Consider the following 18,784-nt stretch of genomic DNA (forward strand, 5'->3'; position numbering starts at 1 on the left):
TGTTCACAGGTGTGATCCCACTACTGATCAGCACCGGAGTTTTGGCCTGCTCCATTTTTGATCTGAGCTGGTTCACCCCTCCTTGGGCGACCTGTTGGCCTCTTGCTCCCAGGAGGTCACCATATTGATGCTGAACTTGGTGCGAACATCCGATTGCTATAGCACAGAACTCCTGGGCTCAAGCTATCCTCCCACCTCAGCTTCCCAAGTAGCTGGGTCTACACATGCATGCCACCACATCTGGCTTTTTCAGGAATTTAAAACAGTGACTAGCTCTCAAGCTACCGCAAGTTCTGCCTTGGGCAGTTGACAATGCCAATTTTATGGAAACCTCCCCAATGTATTCCTCCCTAACCTGCAATATAAAACAAAAGCTTCACTCAACAGTTTGCAGAGCAGAACTTCTTTTCTTCTTCACAAAATCGGTTTCACCCTTGGGTAAATAATAGGTGGCACATGCAAACAGTTGTCTGGGGAAGCTGTTTATTTGTTTGTTTTTATGTACTCTGAGCAGCAGAATTTAGAAGCCAGCTCTCTTGTGTCCACCAAGTTCAGGCACATGAAAGGGAACATAGTGCTTGCTTTGGCAGCGTATACACTAAAATTGGAACAACAGAGAGAAGATTAGTATGGCCCCTGCATGAGGATGACATGGAAATTTGTGAATCGTTCCACATTTTTTAAGTTACAAAAATAAAAAAAAAGAAAGAGAACATAAGTAGGGATTTTTTAAAAGATTGCAAAGGTTCCGTGAAGAGAAATGAAATATACCATAGAATAAATAATATGCCAGTTAGTAAAAAATATATGAGGGTTCAACTGAAGTATGGATCCTTTCCACAATAATGGACAGACAAACCCTTTTGTCCTTAAGACTACAGAATCCTTTGTTCTGATTCTGTGTTTGGTCTTTCTCCTCATCAACTAGCTGATTATGGGTCTCTGCTGGGTCTCCTTTAGGTCCTGTTCATATCTAAAGTTGGCCTATGCCATCCCGGTCACTTCTTTGAATCAGGGCTGACTTAGGAATTACAGAAAAATCTTGGTCTATAGGTGTTACTTGAAGTTTGAAATTTAATGTCAAGTTACTTCATCAACTTTATGTCTACAGGTCTAGACATTTCTGCTCCTATTATCATACAAATATCAGAGGTAGCTCCTCATTTAATTCTGCAGTTGTCTGTAAATTGTTATGACTGCCAATTATAAAACTCATTTTATTTTGTTCTGCTGCTGTAGAGGAAGGGGTTTATATATCCGCCCCAGTGTTGATAGGAAGGGAATGGTAACTACTCTGGCTACTACCTGGAGTTTTCTTTTCTTTTTTTTTAGAGACAGCGTCTCGCTCTGTCGCCCAGGCTGGAGTGCAGTGGCATGATCTCGGCTCACTGCACACTCTGCCTTCCAGGTTCATGCCATTCTCCTGTCTCAGCCTCCCGAGTAGCTGGGACTACAGGCGCCCACCACCACGCCTCATTAGTTTTTGTATTTTTAGTAGAGATGGGGTTTCACCGTGTTAGCCAGGATGGTCTCCATCTCCTGATCTCATGATCCACCCGCCTCAGCCTCCCAAAGTGCTGGGATTATAGGCACGAGCCACCGAGCACGGCCTGGAGTTTTCTTTTTATTTCAGTCACTTACTTGTACATCCTTGGCTGAAGGATACTCTTTTTTCATATTCTTACATGCACTTCCATCATTAACTAAAAAATTAACTAAAGAACCACGTGCTTCTTTACTGGGTTTTTGTGTTTTACATGACGACATTTGTGTGTGGTTTGTCTATACAACACATTCTTCTCCCAAGAATGCTAAAAACAAAGAAAAGGGAAGGAAGGAAGGAAGGAAGGAAGGAAGGAAGGAAGGAAGGAAGGAAGGAAGGAAAAGGAAGAAAGAGAAACATAGCATGCAAGGCCGAGGAAGCACTCTAGCACTCTATTCTCGAGACTTGGGCTGAGTACAGAGCCTATTTTGGTCACTGTTCTTTAAAAGACAAAGGATGTGGACAACCGAAAGTGAAGAGAAAGAGCTATTATGATAGAAATGTTTTATGGGCATCTCTATGAGCATAGCACATCAAGGACAGGTTTGTTAGCCTTGAAGAAGAATGGCTAAAGAGATAATCCAATTATTGTCTTGAAAAGCATGGATATTTTCTGGAAGAGGAATTTTTATAGTAGTTCTTCATGCCTTGAGAGATCCAAGATGATGAAAGAACTTAACATAGGAGCTGTTTCAGCAGAAACACACAGACTCACATCCCCAGCTTAGCTATCCTAGTGCTAAAACATGAGAATATGTTCATTGGTGGCCATTGTGGAATCTCTGCGTTTGGAGATCTCTGAGAAGAGATTTGTAAGCTTTGGTTAAATACCTTTATGTACACCTGCCTGAAGGTAATCAAATGATTCTTCAAGTTTCCTTCCAGTTCTTATTCTATGAAGCCAACACAATTTTACAATTATTTTTATTAATTGCTGAACAAAATATTTATTCCCAACTAGTAAATCCTAGGAAAGCTGTCTCATCTTTTGAGATTGTAAGAAGTTTATGTTGTGAAGATTTGCTAGCCTTGAAATTCTCCCTTAAAAAAGCTCAGTCCCAGATTGCATCTGTGATAGATTGGTTTGTGATATTTGGGGGGATATACTTTAAAATCTTTTTTCTTGTTCTTTATAATCTTAGCATTATTTATACTTTAAAAAAATGTTTATTTTATGCCATAGGTTATATTTTATCCTTCAGAGCCCAGCACAAACATTTAAAAAACTAAACTATTTATTACATCTTGAATATTAGTTTTGACTGGGCGTGGTGGTGCAATGTAGCCAGGCAATGTGATGAAGACACCCAATGCAAAAAAAAAAAGAGACAGTTAATTTTATTATTTGAATTATCATACAGTAAAATGGACTTCTTTTGGTGTACTATTCTGTGAATATTTTAATGTACATATAGATTCATGTAACCACCACTACAATCTGGATACACCGAACTCTTTTAACATAAGATACTCTCCATATTTTAATAGCTTTGTCACTGAAATCCATTCTCTAATATAACTGCTCAATGAGCAAAATACATAGTAGAATATATAATACTTACTACAAAATGTAAAGTAGTGTTATGTACAATAAAGTGCTTTACTGAAGATATTCTTAACAGATCCAAGTTGCTGAATCAGACCCATTGTGTTCAAATGAATTTTATGCAATTCCTTGTTATTGTAACAGCTGTCATTATTAACAGATAATAGCATATGCACATATACGTATCAATATGAATATCAATTCTCCATAATTTTGAAGATTTAATAGTGTCTCATAAGGTTTTTTAGTTTTTAAAATCTAATTTAAACTGTGACATAGATCTACAATCAGATTATAACTTATAGAACTTTCTGATTTACAATCAGATTAAAACTTACAGTACTTTCACTCAATTACTTGTTGTAGAATCTACCCTGATTATGTTTTGTTTTATTTTTTCTTTAAAAGTTGCTTAGAGGCTGGGTGCGGTGGCTCATGCCTGTAATCCCAGCACTTTGGGAGGCCAAGGCGGGCAGATCACTAGATCAGGATATCTAGACTATCCTGGCTAACACGGTGAAACCCTGTCTCTACTAAAAGTATAAAAAATTAGATGGGCATTGTGGCGGGGGCCAGTATTCCCAGCTACTCGGGAAGCTGAGGCAGGAGAATGGCATAAACCCGGGAGGTGGAGCTTGCAGTGAGCCGAGATCACGCCACTGCACGCCAGCGACACTCATCTCAAAAAGAAAAAAAGTTGCTTAGAACAGATTGCAGAAAATATGACTTCCATCATAAGCCATCAAAACAAAACAAACTCTTTGCCACACCAGATTTTTGTATCCTAAAAATATTACACTCAAGATTAAAGAAATAGGTTTGGAGATTTTTTTTTTTTTTTTGAGATGGCATCTCACTCTGTCGTCCAGGCTGGAGTGCAGTGGTGCAATCTTGGCTCACTGTAATCTCTGCCTCCCGGGTTCCAGCGATTCTCCTGTCTCAGCCTCTCAAGTAGGTGGGATTACAGATGTGCGCCACCACGCCCGGCGAGTTTTTGTATTTTTAGTAGAGGCAGGGTTTCACCATGTTGTCCAGGCTGGTTTCGAACTCCTGACCTCAGGCGATCCGACTGCCTTGGCTTCCTAAAGTGCTGGAATTACAGGCATGAGCCGCTGTACCCGGCCCAAGATTTGGAGATTCTACCCAACTTTTATGACTGAATTGGATATAATAAAAAGCTTGGGTCATTCTGACTTGTCTGAACTTCCTAAGAGGAATTAATACTATAGACAGAGTCTTTTTGATACACCATTATGAGTCAGATCTTTTAGCAGTGTCAAATTTGCCTACCTGTTTGTAGATATATAGCATATTAATAATTTACTGTAAGCCAAGTTTGTATATACACAGGTAAATAATATAGGTAAGATAGCATTGATTTTTGGTTATGTTATCTCTATAGATAGAAGAAAAGATAGGTTTGGAATTTTTAAGTAGCTAAGTTGAAAAAGTCAAGAATTTGTGCTCCAATAATTAGAGTCAACACACTGAATCGTATTCTGTTAAACATAGCCGTTTCTTTCCATCTCTTCTTCAGAAAGGGGGTTTATTATAATAATCATAAACATAATACGATTAAAAGTACCTGGAAATTTAGTACCTAGTGTCAGAGAAGATACCACAATAGTCTAATGTAATGAGGTTGGATCGCATGTATTCTTCCAATTTTAGTCATTTGCTTTCAAAGCTATTATTTCGCCCTTACTGATAACCTCTCTTCAGTTTAAAAAAAAAATTACCATTAACATTCACTCACTTTTTGCAGGTTTTGAACAGTTTTTTAATCCAACAAGCTATTTTACCTTACACAATAGATGCGGTCTTAGCCAATAATCTTCATTGTTAATAACATTCAATGGCTTTTTAACAATTATATGACATCCATTGTGTTCCATTTTCTTTCTATGGCAGTAATGCCCTGTAAAGCATTCCAACTAGTAAGGTACGCAAGTATCGCTTTCATAAAGCTATGCTAGCTGTCTCTAATTCAATTACTTACCTCAAAGACTTCCTTCAATGCTGCAAAATTGTCCGGATACTTCCACATTTCTGATGTTCACAGGAGCTGTTTGCGGTTGCTTGGATTGTAAAATGTTTATCTATTTTCCCTTTTTTAATATACCATTTCACTTGTCATGAAGAAATAAATGTTTCAGATTTTTTTAATCCTAAAGAATGATCATAGAATTTATAGTAGTTACATAGTATAGTAGCGTAAGTGTAAAGAAGAGCATCTTGAAGGAAAAATATCAGTATCTCTATCCATGAAGAAAGCCACAGTGTTAAAGTTCAAACTGTACCACCCACGCCACTGCTCATTGCTGCTCACCACTCTTCTTCTCCTTATTTCTAAGAGGAAAGCTTATTTTGGATATTTGATTACTTACTTATTATGTCTAGAGGGTGGGCAGTGGGTGGTGCTGCTCAAACAAGTGTGGTTCAAGGAGCAGACTTCCAAATACACTCGAAATGCAATAAAGATGAGAAACGACAGTATCTCCCTTAATTCACACTGGTTATGTTCCATGATCCCCAGTGAATGTCTGAAACTTTGAATAATACTGAACTCTGTGTATACTATGGATAATACTGAACTTTGGATAATACTGAACTCTGTGTATACTATGTTTTTTCCTATACATACATACCTATGACAAAATTTATTAATTAGTCATGCTAAGACATTGACTATAACATCTAATATTATAGAGCAATTATTAACAATATACTGTAATTGGCCGGGCGAGGTGGCTTATGCCTATAATCCCGGCACTTTGGGAGGCCGAGGCGGGTGGATCACCTGAGGTCAGGAGTTCGAGACCCGCCTGACCAATATGGTGAAACCCCGTCTCTACTAAAAATACAAAAATTAGCCAGGCGTGGTGGTGGGCGCCTATAGTCCCAGCTACTTGGGAGGCTGAGACAGGAGAATTGCTTGAACCTAGGAGGCAGAGGTTGCGGTGAGCCGAGATGGTGCCACTGCTCTCCAGTCTGGGCAACAGAGTGAGACTCTGTCTCAAAACAAAACAAAACAACAACAACGACAACAACAAAACAAAAACCAATGTACTGTAATCAAAGTTTTGTGAATGTGATTTCTCTTTTTCTCTGGAATTTTCCATTTAATGTTTTTGAACCCTGGTTGATCTCAGATAACTGAAATCACTACAGGTAAGAGGGACTTGCTGTAGAGAGGATTAAACCCCTCTACATTTTGCAGTGATTGCTAAATTTATCTTTTGAAAACCCACTGGCTTTACCCCACAATTTCATCCTGGGAGAAAGTAGAAATAATGTTGAATACATTTTCAGAAGGGTCAGTATGCAGTTCTTTGCCAATAACTAATCATGAATCATTTCTCTCATAAAATAAAAATTTGAAGTTAGTTTGTGATAGTTTTTTTTTCTTTCTCTCTGAATTTTTAGGTATGGAAACCATAGATGCAAAATTTCTCATAGGTTTAATTCCATGGTGACTGAAATGATGAAACATTCGGCTGAAATAATTTTGCCTTTTTTTTAATCCCTCAATGTTAATGGTTATAACTTTGATCCACCTATACCACTGTTAGGATTTTGAATAGTAGGACCTTGGTATTCCCACCACAATCAACCTGCTATTGCTATTCATTAACCTAGCAAACTACCAAACGGTTATTTCTTCATGGAATATTGGCTATAAATGCATTAATTGCAATATTATTCTTGGTGAACAATCATAGTGATGCTAAAAGGGTACTAATCAGATAGTGGTACTGCTCAAACCAGTATGGTTCAAGGAGCATGTATTTTGTGGTCACAGGCCATCCTCTGACTCTGAAAGACAAGGCAGAAGAGCTTGAGGGTTGCTTAAGAAAGACCACTGAGGAAGGAAGACCAGGCTTCAGGTATCTGAGTTTACTTTCGAGAGGTGACAGCCTCTCGAAAGATCACTGCTCAAGGAGTCATTTAACCTGTTCTCCGGGTTATCTATGTACACCTATCTTTTCATCTCCACTGCGCAGAACTAACGTACTTCTTTTCTCACCCATGTGTGATAGGCATGTGCCAGGTGGCACCTAGGATATTCAGTAGAACAGGGTGTAGATAAGCAGGTGAAAAAGCTGATACTTTCTCAAGTGATTGACAGCTTATGTATGCATCAGATCTACTTAATTTTTACCCATTAGATTGAGATATGCAAAAACATGTCCAGAAAAAGGACTGAAAATAGGAGGGCAAAGTCTGGTATGACTGGATCATCAGTAAAGAAACTCCATTTAAAAAAGTGAAAAGCAAAGAAGGAGAAAAATAGAAGTTTCATTTCAACTAACCCAATTTATCGGAGTCCAACTAATTTTTTCCCCAGAATAAGTGGGACTAAATATGTGAACTATTTTAATATAGGTTAATTAATATCATAAATACAGATTCAAAAAGAAACACTATGAGAAAAAAAGAAATAGCACTGTGTTTGGTTATGTATAGGTACTAGGTGAAGGTGAATCTTCTCATTAGTTGAGGAACCATAGTGCTTAGAGATTCTTTTTCTTCTGTGAATTATCCATTGTTAATTCAAGTATGGTAGTTCACCCATGGTTTTATTCCTTCCTTCAGCAAATGCTTATTAAGCTCCACAGTGAGCTAGATGTTGTGGGGGCTATATGGAAGCATAACCCATGGGTATACATAGAAGCAAAATCCACAGTTGCTGCCCTAGCAGTCAGGATCCTGGCACTCAAGGATGGTAATTGATGGTGTACTCAAGCATGGCAGTTGAAGAGATAGTAATGAAGGGAGTATTTACAAATGTGTTGGCAGGGATAAGGGAAACCACAAGGGGTGGTGAAGCACATGAGACTAGCAACACTGGGGAGCCATTACCACCCATAAGCCTGAAGAGGTCAAGGAAAGGGCTGGGAACTGGAACCCAAGGCTAGCCAGAGCTGTGGTTGTGGCTGTAGCTGGAGGAGAGAGCCAGGTGATGGATGCGGTGGCCTTCAGGAGATAAATGTTGACCCAGTGCATCCCAGCATGGTGGGCACTGGGCAGCAAATGCTACACACCCTCTCCTCCCACCCACTGATTCCTGCTAGTGGCTTGTACTGGTTAAACTCAACCAAGAGCCAGAAAACAAGGGAACTCGTTGACATAATTCAGAAGGTCGGTGTCCTGCTATGCAGAGCAGGGTAGAGAAAGGTAGAGGATGGTTCTAGAGGGGCAAGTGGCATTTGCAGCATGCTGCCTTGAGACATACATGGAACAAAACATAGCCACAAAATAAAGCTGAGATACAAAAGATGTCACAAGACGACAGTGAGTGGTATAGACAATAGGTCCAGGTGAAGGATGTGATATAACTTAGGGAAGATCCCTAGAAAGAAAGGAATACTTTTTTGGGTTGGGCCTTTAAGAATGAGTAAGAATTAGATTAGCAGAGAGGAATATGGAGGACAGGGCGAACAGTGGAACAAAGACATGGAAATAGAAATAAATACAGTATGGTTGAGAGGCTGTATCCAATTGGCTGAAGCACAGAATAGGCAGATGCAGGCATGAGTTCGAGACCAGCCTGGCCAACATGGCGAAACTCCATCTCTACTAAAAATACAAAAATTAGCGAGGCATGGTGTGCACCTGTAGTCCCAGCTACTTGGGAGGCTGAGGCAGGAGAATTGCTTGAACCCGGGAGGTGGAGGTTGTAGTGAGCCGAGATCGTGCCATTGCACTCCAGTCTGGGTGACAAGAGTGAAACTCCATCTCAAAAAAAAAAAAGGATTCAGTTCCTTGGGAGTGATCCAGTTCCAGAAGGCAATAATTGAGAGTTTGACTCAGCCTGAATCTCATCTAGTTTAGACAGGAAGTAAGTGAACTGTGCTCTTCCAAAGCAGGTTCTGATGAATCCACAACAGGTAGTCACTAAATATTTGTTGACCAAATGAATAAGTAATTAAAATGAAGTACTAGAAATTTCTATGTTTTGAAACAGTGCATAAGATGGCCGTTTATATTGATTTCCAAAATCTAATCATCAGGCCAGGCACGGTGGTTCATGCCTGTAAACCCAGCACTTTGGGAAGCCAAGGCGGGTGGATCATGAGGTCAGGAGTTCGAGACAAGCCTGACCAACGTAGTGAAACCCCGTCTCTACTAAAAATAATTAAAAAAAAAAATTAGCCGGGTGTGGTGGCGGGCACCTGTAATCCCAGCTACTCGGGAGGCTGAGGCAGGAGAATCACTTGAACCCAGGAGGCAGAGGTTGCAGCGAGCAGAGATCATGCCATTGCACTCCAGCTAATCATCATGCAGACCCACTGTGAAAGCAGGAACCTGGTCTACCTTGTTCTTAAAATAATCCCATCTCCTAGCACAGAGCCCAGCTTAGAGCTACAGCACCATCCTATATCTGTTGAATAAATGCTGGCATAAATTAATAAATGAATGCATACTTGAATGCATTTATCCTTTTACAGTCAGGTTGCTTGGGGTGATGATCTCTCCCTACCCTTTTCAGGTATAGTTACCGTCAAGGTACATTAAGTAGTCCGTCAGCCTTTTAATGACTACTTGTTTTTTGTTTTTGTTTTTGTTTTGTTTTTCTTTTTCTTTTCTTTTTTTTTTTTTTTTTCTGAGATGGAGTTTCACTCTTTTTGCCCAGGCTGGAGTGCAATGGCACGATCTTGGCTCCCTGTAACCTCCGCCTCCCGGGTTCAAGTGATTCTCCTGCCTCAGCCTCTCAAGTGGCTGGGATTACAGGCGCCCGCCACCATGCCCAGCTAATTTGATATTTTTAGTAGAGATGGGGTTTCACCATGTTGGCCAGGCTGGTCTCAAACACTCCTGACCTCAGGTGATCTGCCTGCCTCGGCCTCCCAACGTGCTGGGATTACAGGTGTGAGCCACTGCACCCAGCCAACTACTTGTAAGTGCTTCTTAATTTTTCCTCACTGTAATTTCTTGTGAGTCTCAGATGTGCAGTTGTTTAAATAGCTTAAATATAAGAGTGGGTAAAAAAAACCTCAGGCCCTGAATCACCTTTGAGAGGCAACCCACGAGAACAACCTATTTCAGATGCAGGGCTTCTGTCAACAGCCTCCAGCCCAGGGTGTGCGCACCTGCAGCTGGCCTCAGTGCCACTTGCTGCAGCGGAGGTGGCTCCTGGGCTCCTTTTACCTTTGTTCCTTTCTTTAAGCATTCAACTTCTTTCCCACTGCCATTAAAATCATATTAAGTAATTCTGAAGTGCTTCCCATAAACACCACATGAGAAGTACAACCGTGAGAACAATTATCTACCTGTGTGGAATAGGTTATTATTTTAATTTGTAATCTGAGTGACATTCATTTTAGAGAAGAGAGTATTGGGGTGTGCACCTTCCCTACATGCCCCATTTACTCAACAAAGAGTGAGGCACTTTTTTCGTCTTCCTTAATAGGTAGCTTTAACCTCACTGCCTTGTTAATTATGATACCTGAGGGTAAATTCCTGTTTACTGGCTTTTAAACATTACAATTTTTATTTGCCATCGGACACAAAGAGAGAACTAAGTTCAAACTTATTTTATGGCTCATAGAAGCTGAAAGTCAGACAAGGTTAATATTGTCAGATGATGTAAATATGTGGTAATTTTAACTTTAAAGTGGACAGCCCTCCTTTTACGGTGAATTACATTTGCACAACCGAATTTCTCATTGAGTTGAATTTCACTTTAACAATTCCTGCCTCTGTGAGGAGATCCAAGGCTTTCAGGTGTCTCTAAGATCTGGGAATACCTACTGCAATCCAATTGTGGGTGAGGTGCTCTGTGCAGCAAATCCTGGTGTTTATATTTAGAAAGAAATAGAAAATGACTGTTAGTGCTGATGGCACCCTGCTGACCTGAAGAAGGAGTTTGTGATGAGGGGGTTTTCAGAATCTTGTGCCTGAGATAGGATGAATTCTTTTCACTTGAACAAAAGATTATTTATGATGAAAACCTTGACCTATACACTGTAAGACAGACTGAAATGTAAAAAAGGTGAAAAGACTCTGAAACACATGGATGAAAATATGTTTTAAACATGTGTGCTAGGAATACAATTATGCATATGATACCTTCAGTTCTGAGTATTTGTTCTAATTTGTGAATATTTTTCTTGTTTTAAAGATTTTCCCTCTGCTAAATATACTTAGATCTCAATGTGCAGATGTCTTGGCCAGCATTCAGTTTCCAATATATATGTAATATTCTAAGCAAGTTTTTAGTAGAGATTATGAAATTAAACTGATACATTTAGTTTTTTTCCCTAATAATATTGTGGATGCTACATAGAAATAACACAATAGTACATATTTTGAACAGAGTTGAGACCACTGTAGCATTCCAATTGGTGGATTTATTTTTTCTTTTAGAAGTTCATGAAGAAATGAAAAAAAATCTGCTTTGGTCTGAAATATGAGACATGAAATCTCAGTTGAGGAGTATAATTTGGAATTATTTAAACATTTTTCAAATGTCTTCTGAACCCTAACAAATTTCAGATTGACAAACAATAAAATTAACTAGGTTTTTGTTATTTCCCATCACCTCTTTCAGTAAGTAAGAAACAAAGAAACTTTTTCACCGTATTGGGCAAGCCGTAGGCATTTTAGCAAATAAAAAAAAAAAAAAGACATGGTGATTTAGGATTTTAAAATTTAATTGATGGGCTATAATTATTTAATTTAATTAATTAATTTATTTATTTTTGAGACAGAGTCTTTCTCTGTTGCCCAGGCTGGAGTACAGTGGCGCGATCTCGGATCACTGCAACCTCTGCCTCCCAGGTTCAAGCAATTCTCTGCCTCAGCCTCCCGAGAAGCTGGGATTACAGGCGCCTGCCGCTGTGCCCAGCTAATTTTTGTATTTTTAGTAGAGACGGGGTTTCACCATCTTGGCCAGGCTGGTCTTGAACTCCTGACTTCGTGATCCACCCCCCTTGGCCTCCCAAAGTGCTGGAATTACAGGCGTGAGCCACCGTGCCCAGCCAATAATGTTAAATAAAAACATTTAAAATAAATCATCTGTAATTCCATGTCTGATAGGGTAGGCAAGGCTGCACTAACAAAGACACCCAAACAAGTCATGGCTCAGGACAATGGAAGTTTAGTTCTTGCTCATGTCAGAGTCCTGGGAATATAAACAGAATCGCCAGCAGCTCTCCTTTACACACTCATTTAGGGTACCAGGCTGACAGAGACTTTGCCATCTTCAAATTATGGCTTCTATAGTCACTATGGTTATTTCATCACAGCCAGCTGGAAGGGAGAAAGAGTACAGAGGAGTGAGAATGGGAGGGCATTATGGGCCAGGCCTGGGAGTGGCACACAAGACTTCTGTTCCCATTCCATGTGGCTGGAACTTAGTCACATGGCTACCTAACTGCAAATGTATTCTAGCTCTGTGCCTAAGAAAGAGGGTATATAGATTTTGGTGAGTAGCCAATAGCCTCTGCCACAGTCTAGCACCCTCCCGGCCTAGGAGAGTGTGTGATATATAGTATTCTATTAACATTTGTTGAATTGCGTATGTATATACTGCTTTCCAAAAATATGTAGGTTTCTATGATGACACAATGGGATAGTCATGCTATTTCCTGTTTTGCTACTGTGATTTCATAGTTTATTACTTGTTTAGGTAGTTACTTATGTCCCAATTTGTTATAAAAAGAATTAAAGATACAATAATGTGGCAACATAAAATAACTTGTCATTAACTAATAAATATTTATCTATGCTTCTGAATAGGCTTAATAATTGCAATGCTACAATTAAATTTATTAAGGCTTATTCCAAATGTTGGCATATTTTTGCTTTTATACATATGATTTTCTCTTTTCTTTTCTTTTCTTTTCCTTTCTTTTCTTTTTTTTTTTTTTTTTTTTTTTGAGACGGAGTCTCGCTCTGTCACCCAGGCTAGAGTGCAGTGGCACTACCTCTGCTCACTGCAAGCTCCGCCTCCTGGGTACACGCCATTCTCCCGTCTCAACCTTCCGAGTAGCTGGGACTACAAGCGCCCGCTACCACACCCGGCTAATTTTTTGTATTTTTGGTAGAGACGGGGTTTCACCATTCACAGGATGGTCACTATCTCCTGACCTTGTGATCCGCCCAACTCGTCCTCCCAAAGTGCTGGGATTACAGGCGTGAGCCACTGTGCCCGGCTATACATATGATTTAACATAACTGTAAAGAGATTATTTTTGTGCACATATATATTTATGTTGGTTGAAGTAGTTGCTTACAATAAATCCCAGAAGTGAAAATATCGGATCAAAAGAAATCAACATTTTCATGATTTTTGTGAGGTATTTACAGTATTGGCAGAAATGAGTGCAAAGTTCTAGTGAGGCTGCAACCTCATTAGTATGAATGGCATTTGAAACACATTTCAATGCCTAAAATGTGCAAAAATGATACCAATTGTTTTAATTTCTATTTCTTTGATTGTTAGTGAAATTTCCTTGCTACTTTTCTCCTCTTTGGGGAAGTAATTCTTATCTCTTTAGATTTGATGACTTATTGAGTCATTACACATGCTACTTGGAAATAAAATTTATTTTTAAAATTTTGCCAGGGCACGGGAAGTGGAAAAAATGGGGAGGTGTTGGTCAAAAGGTATGAAATTTGAGTAATAAGATGAATAAGTATCTAATTTACAGTGTAATGACTGTAATTAATGCTGTATTGTATACTTGAAATGTTCTAAGAGAGTAGATCTTAAGTGTTCTCACCCCACACCCCACCACACAATGGTAACTATGTGTGGTGATGAATGTGTCAACTAATTTGATTGTGGCAATCATTTTACAATGAACATGAATATCAAATCATCAGGTTGTACAGCTTGAATATATACAATTTTTATTTGTCAGTTATACCTCAATAAAGCTGGAAAAATAATTTGTTTTAAATGGGATATAAATAATGTCTGTAGGTTTTGCTTGGTTGAGAAACAAAAAAACACTAGTTAATTGGAAGCTCTTTTTTTCTTTTTCTTTTTCGACACTCTTGCTGCCCAGGCTGGAGTACAATGGCACTATCTCAGCTCACTGCAACCTCTGCCTCCCGGGTTCAATGGATTCTCCTGCCTCAGCCTCCTGAGTAGCTGGGATTACAGGCATGCCACCACACCCGGCTAATTTTGTATTTTTAGTAGAGACGGGGTTTCTCCATGTTGGTCAGGCTGATCTCAAACTCCCAATCTCAGGTGATCTGCCCACCTCAGCCTCCCAAAGTGCTAGGATTACAGATGTGAGCCACTGCACCTGGCAAGAAGCTCTTCCTTTTAATTTTATGTTATTAAGAATCTATGGCTCTATGACTCATAGATACTAGCTGTATGTGACTAATATTTCTTAGTTTTAGGAACTTTGTACAAAAGATTAAACAATAATGTGTTGTTATTTTTTAAGAATATTCCAAATATCAGAAGACACAGGAAAAAATAGTGGGAAAAGTGAAAAAACCAATTAAAATAACAAGAGAAAGCCCTGGGTTCATGGTAAAGTTTAGAATTAAACTGAATTACAGCTGGAAACAGAAGTAAAGAAGAGGCAGAAACACAAAGTAACATGGGAGAAAGATGAATAGTTTTGGTCCTATACTTATAATAAATGAGGATGTAAATTATTATATAGTGATTTTCATCTCTTAAGTAGACATACATCCCACTAGAATGCAAGCTCTATAGTGACAGTAATCTTGCCTGATCTTGACGGTATTCCCAGCACTTAGAAGAGTGCCCATTATAGTGGTGGGCGTTTAATGATAATTTATTAAAATAGATTTGTAAGCCAAATAATTTCCAAATGGGAAAAATATACACCTTGAAATCTCATTGGAAAGGTGGCAAAAAAACAATACAAGATGGTACAGTGACCAGTGATTGTTTGATTCGAACACTGTATTAGGTCCATGCAAGTACTGTAACCACCCGGTTACAAACGGCTCACAGTCTTTTAAGTTGAGTGGCCATACCAAAAGAAGCCTTGGAAGGGGAGGGAGAATTTCACCCCACTATAATCTCAATGCCATCTCTCCTTCAAATAGGTGTGCTCTAATAAGGAAAACTGATGTTGTTATTAGTCTTAAAATATGAATAAGGCCGGGCGTGGTGGCTCACGCCGGTAATCCCAGCTCTTTGGGAAGCCGAGGAGGGTGGATCGAGAGGTCAGAAGATCGAGACCAGCCTGGCCAAGATGGTGAAACCCCGTCTCTACTAAAAATACAAAAATTAGCCAGGAGTGGAGGGGTGCACCTGTAGTCCCACCTACTCGGGAGGTTGAGGCAGGAGAATCGCTTGAACCTGGGAGGCGGAGGTTGCACACCACTGCACTCCAGCCTGGGTGACAGAGCAAGACTCTGCCAAAAACAAACAAACAAACAAAACAAAACAAAAAACAATAACAAACAAACAAAAACAAAAAAACAAGAATAAACGCATCTTTAGAAGACTTTATTCTCTCATGATTTTAAACACACAGTCTAAATAAAAAGAAAACACTTATTTTAATAAGGAGTAATGATAATTCCCTTATACTTTTCTCCTTCCACTCTGACTGCTCTTTCTAGATAGAATTCTGGAACTGCCATTGTGTAAGAAAAAGAAAATAATGACATGAATAACTATTATACAAGGTTGGAAATGTTAGGGGCCCTAAGAAATGTTTAGGTAAAGTATTATGAGGGTTTGGAAAAAGGAATGATCACCCCTTCTATCAGTCAGCGTCTTTGCTTGCAAACAATAGAAACTGGTAGTGGCTAATTTTACAAAGAACTTCACTGGACGGGTAAGGAGTTCTTCATGAAATTAAACTGTAGGCCAAAGAACCCAACACTTGCAAGAACTAGAGTAGGGCAGCTACAGGGATCCACAAGTAGGAGTCATTGCTGGCCTCTTCAGGGCATCAGTGAGCTCCAACCGTTTTCTATGCTCACAAAACGAGTCAAGAGTCAAATTGCAGTGAGAGAGAGAGAGTACTAGCAAGCGCACAAGTACAATTCTGATTGGCCTAGTGAATCTCATATCTCCATCCCCTCACCAGAAAGCCTGGGACATTTTGAGTTATAATTCTATCAAGACTGCATGCATCCCCAAGATTGATCATATTATGAAAGCAAAACCAATGCATCCTAGAAGAATCCAAATCATTCTGAAAGAATGGTGAATGAATAATGTCAGGCAAGAAAAAAGCCATTGGTGTCCACAATACTTATTGGGCTTGGGATAGAGGAGTCAGAGAAACCATCATGAAAGAGTTAATATTGGAATTAGGTCTTAAAAATACATAGCATTTGAACATGTAGGGATGAAGAGGAAGTGTTAGGTTTGAAGACAAGAGATCATGGTATAAACAGAGGTACAGATGATGGACCAGAGAACAAAGTCTGTCCTACACAGGTATACAGGGAAGAGAAAATGGTTCAGTTAGGATAGAGCATAGAGTAAGAATAAGCCATGAAGAATCATGAATACTAGCCTAAAGAGTTTGGATTTTATTCTGTAAGCAATTGATGGGCTGATATTTTTGAGATGGGAGATGTAGCTATGTAATTAGATATTGGAATTAGTTATGTACTTTTTTAAAGGGAAGATATCTTTGGTGACAAGGGATGGAAGGGAGGAGAAGAGATGAGATGCAAGAAAACCAGTTCAGACTTTATTACAGAAGCTTGGCCTTGAATTACTAAGGAGCTGAATGAGTATCATGACTGTAGGAATACAGTTGAAGAGAGAGGCACAAGAAACATTATAAAGGCAACATATAGCAACAGGGCTTGCTGTCAACCAATACCATATGAAGTGAAGCTGAATGTGGGACTGAAGACTCTATCATTAAAATTCCAGGAAATATTATGACTCAGAAACACTAACAATGCGGCCTGGCATGGTGGCTCATACCTGTAATCCCAACACTTTGGGAGGCCAAAGTGGGTGGATCACTTGAGGACAGGAGTTCCAGACCAGCCTGGCCAACATAGCAAAACCTCATCTCTACTAAAAAATATGAAAAATTAGCTGAGTGTGGTGGCACCTGCCTGTCATCCTAGCTACTTGGGAGGCTGAGGCATGACAATCGCTTGAATCTGGGAGTGGGAGATTGCAGTGAGCTGAGATCAGATCACGTCACTGCACTCCAGCCTGGGCAACAGAGTGAGACTTTGTTTCAAAAACAAACAAACAAACAAACAAAACAACTAGCAATGCAATTCAGCCACTGCTGCATTCCAAGTTCTTTATCAGTTAATCAAATATTCTTCATGATTACAATCAAGCTGTTTGAAGTAAATCCTTAAATGCATGAATATGATCCTATAGCTTGAAACTTCAAAGTGAAGGGAACCAATTCTGACAATATATATCTACCTTTCATTAAAAACAACAGGAAAGACACTTCAGGGCTGGATTGGCAAACTTCTTCTGTAAAAGGTCATACGGTAAACATTTTAGGCTTTCTGGGCCATACCGTCTCTGTTGTAGTTACTCAACTGCATGAAAGCAGCTGTGAATAATATTTAAATGAATGAATGTGGTTGTGTTCCAATAAAACTTCATTTATGGACACTGCAATTTGAATTTTATATAATTTTCATATGCCATGAAATATTCTTTTGTTTTTTTCCTACCATTACAAAATATAAAAACTATTCTTGGCTCATAGGCCATGAAAAAAGAGAAAGTGGGCTGGACTTGTCACTAACTGTTAGTGTCATTGTCCACTACAACAGCACTGGAAACCAGGACCAACCTGTCTTTCATGAGTCAACAACAATATGAACCTATTCTGAAAGTAGCAGTTGAACTAAGAGAAAGAAAATATGAGAACAAATTAATATCTCAATAATTTATTCTGTTCTACTTGTTTTTGTTTCAAATGAATGGAGTTCTTTTTAAACTTTCTTTCCTAATGTAGCAAGTTTTTTTTTAACTTTCTTTTCTAATGTAGCAAGTTTTTTTTTTTTTTTAGCTTTCTTTTCTAATGATGTCAATACTTGTTAAAATACAGATTAGGATAAAGTAACAGAGGCATTCTAAAATACAATGGTTTGAACAGGATAGAAATTTATTTATTTCTCAAGTAACAGTTTGAGTATAAGTAGTCTGAGGCTTGCAGGGAGGCTTGCGGGTGTCAGAGGTGCAAGCTGCTTCTGTCTTTTGCTCCATCATCCTCAACCCACAACTCTGAACTCGAAGTCATGGTGGCTGCTCCGGCACCTACCATCACATTTGCATCCCAACCAGCGGGAAGAGGAGAAACAAGAAGCAAAGGGCACACTCCTTTCCTTTAAGTGCCAGCTTGGAAGTTGTATATATTACTTCTGTTCACATTTCATTGGTCAGAAGTTAGCGATGTACCTACAGCCAGCTGCAGAGGAGGTAGGGGTTTGGAAATACAATCTTCATCTGGGAAGCCATGTACCCAACTAAAATGGGGGCATCTATCCTGTTTTTTTTTTTTTTTTTTTTTTTTTTTTTTTTTTTTTAAGACAGAGTCTCTCTCTGTCACCGAGGCTGGAGTGCAGTGGTGCGATCTCCACTCACTGCAAGCTCCGCCTCCCGGGTTCACGCCATTCTCCTACCGCAGCCTCCCGAGTAGCTGGGACTACAGGCGCACGCCGCCACGCCCGGCTAATTTTTTGTGTTTTTAATAGAGACGTGGTTTCACCATGTTGGCCAGGATGGTCTCGATCTCCTG

General features: G+C 39.3%; 1 non-coding gene across 1 annotated transcript; it reads left to right on the plus strand.

The window, feature by feature from the left end:
• The first annotated feature begins 574 nt into the window (after positions 1-574).
• Positions 575-681, plus strand: LOC115836260. The gene has a single exon (XR_004031222.1). It is a non-coding gene; the product is annotated as a U6 spliceosomal RNA (small nuclear RNA).
• The last annotated feature ends 18,103 nt before the right edge of the window (positions 682-18,784 follow it).

The sequence above is a fragment of the Nomascus leucogenys genome, chromosome 1a (assembly GCF_006542625.1).
Source record: "Nomascus leucogenys isolate Asia chromosome 1a, Asia_NLE_v1, whole genome shotgun sequence".
NCBI lineage: Eukaryota > Metazoa > Chordata > Mammalia > Primates > Hylobatidae > Nomascus > Nomascus leucogenys.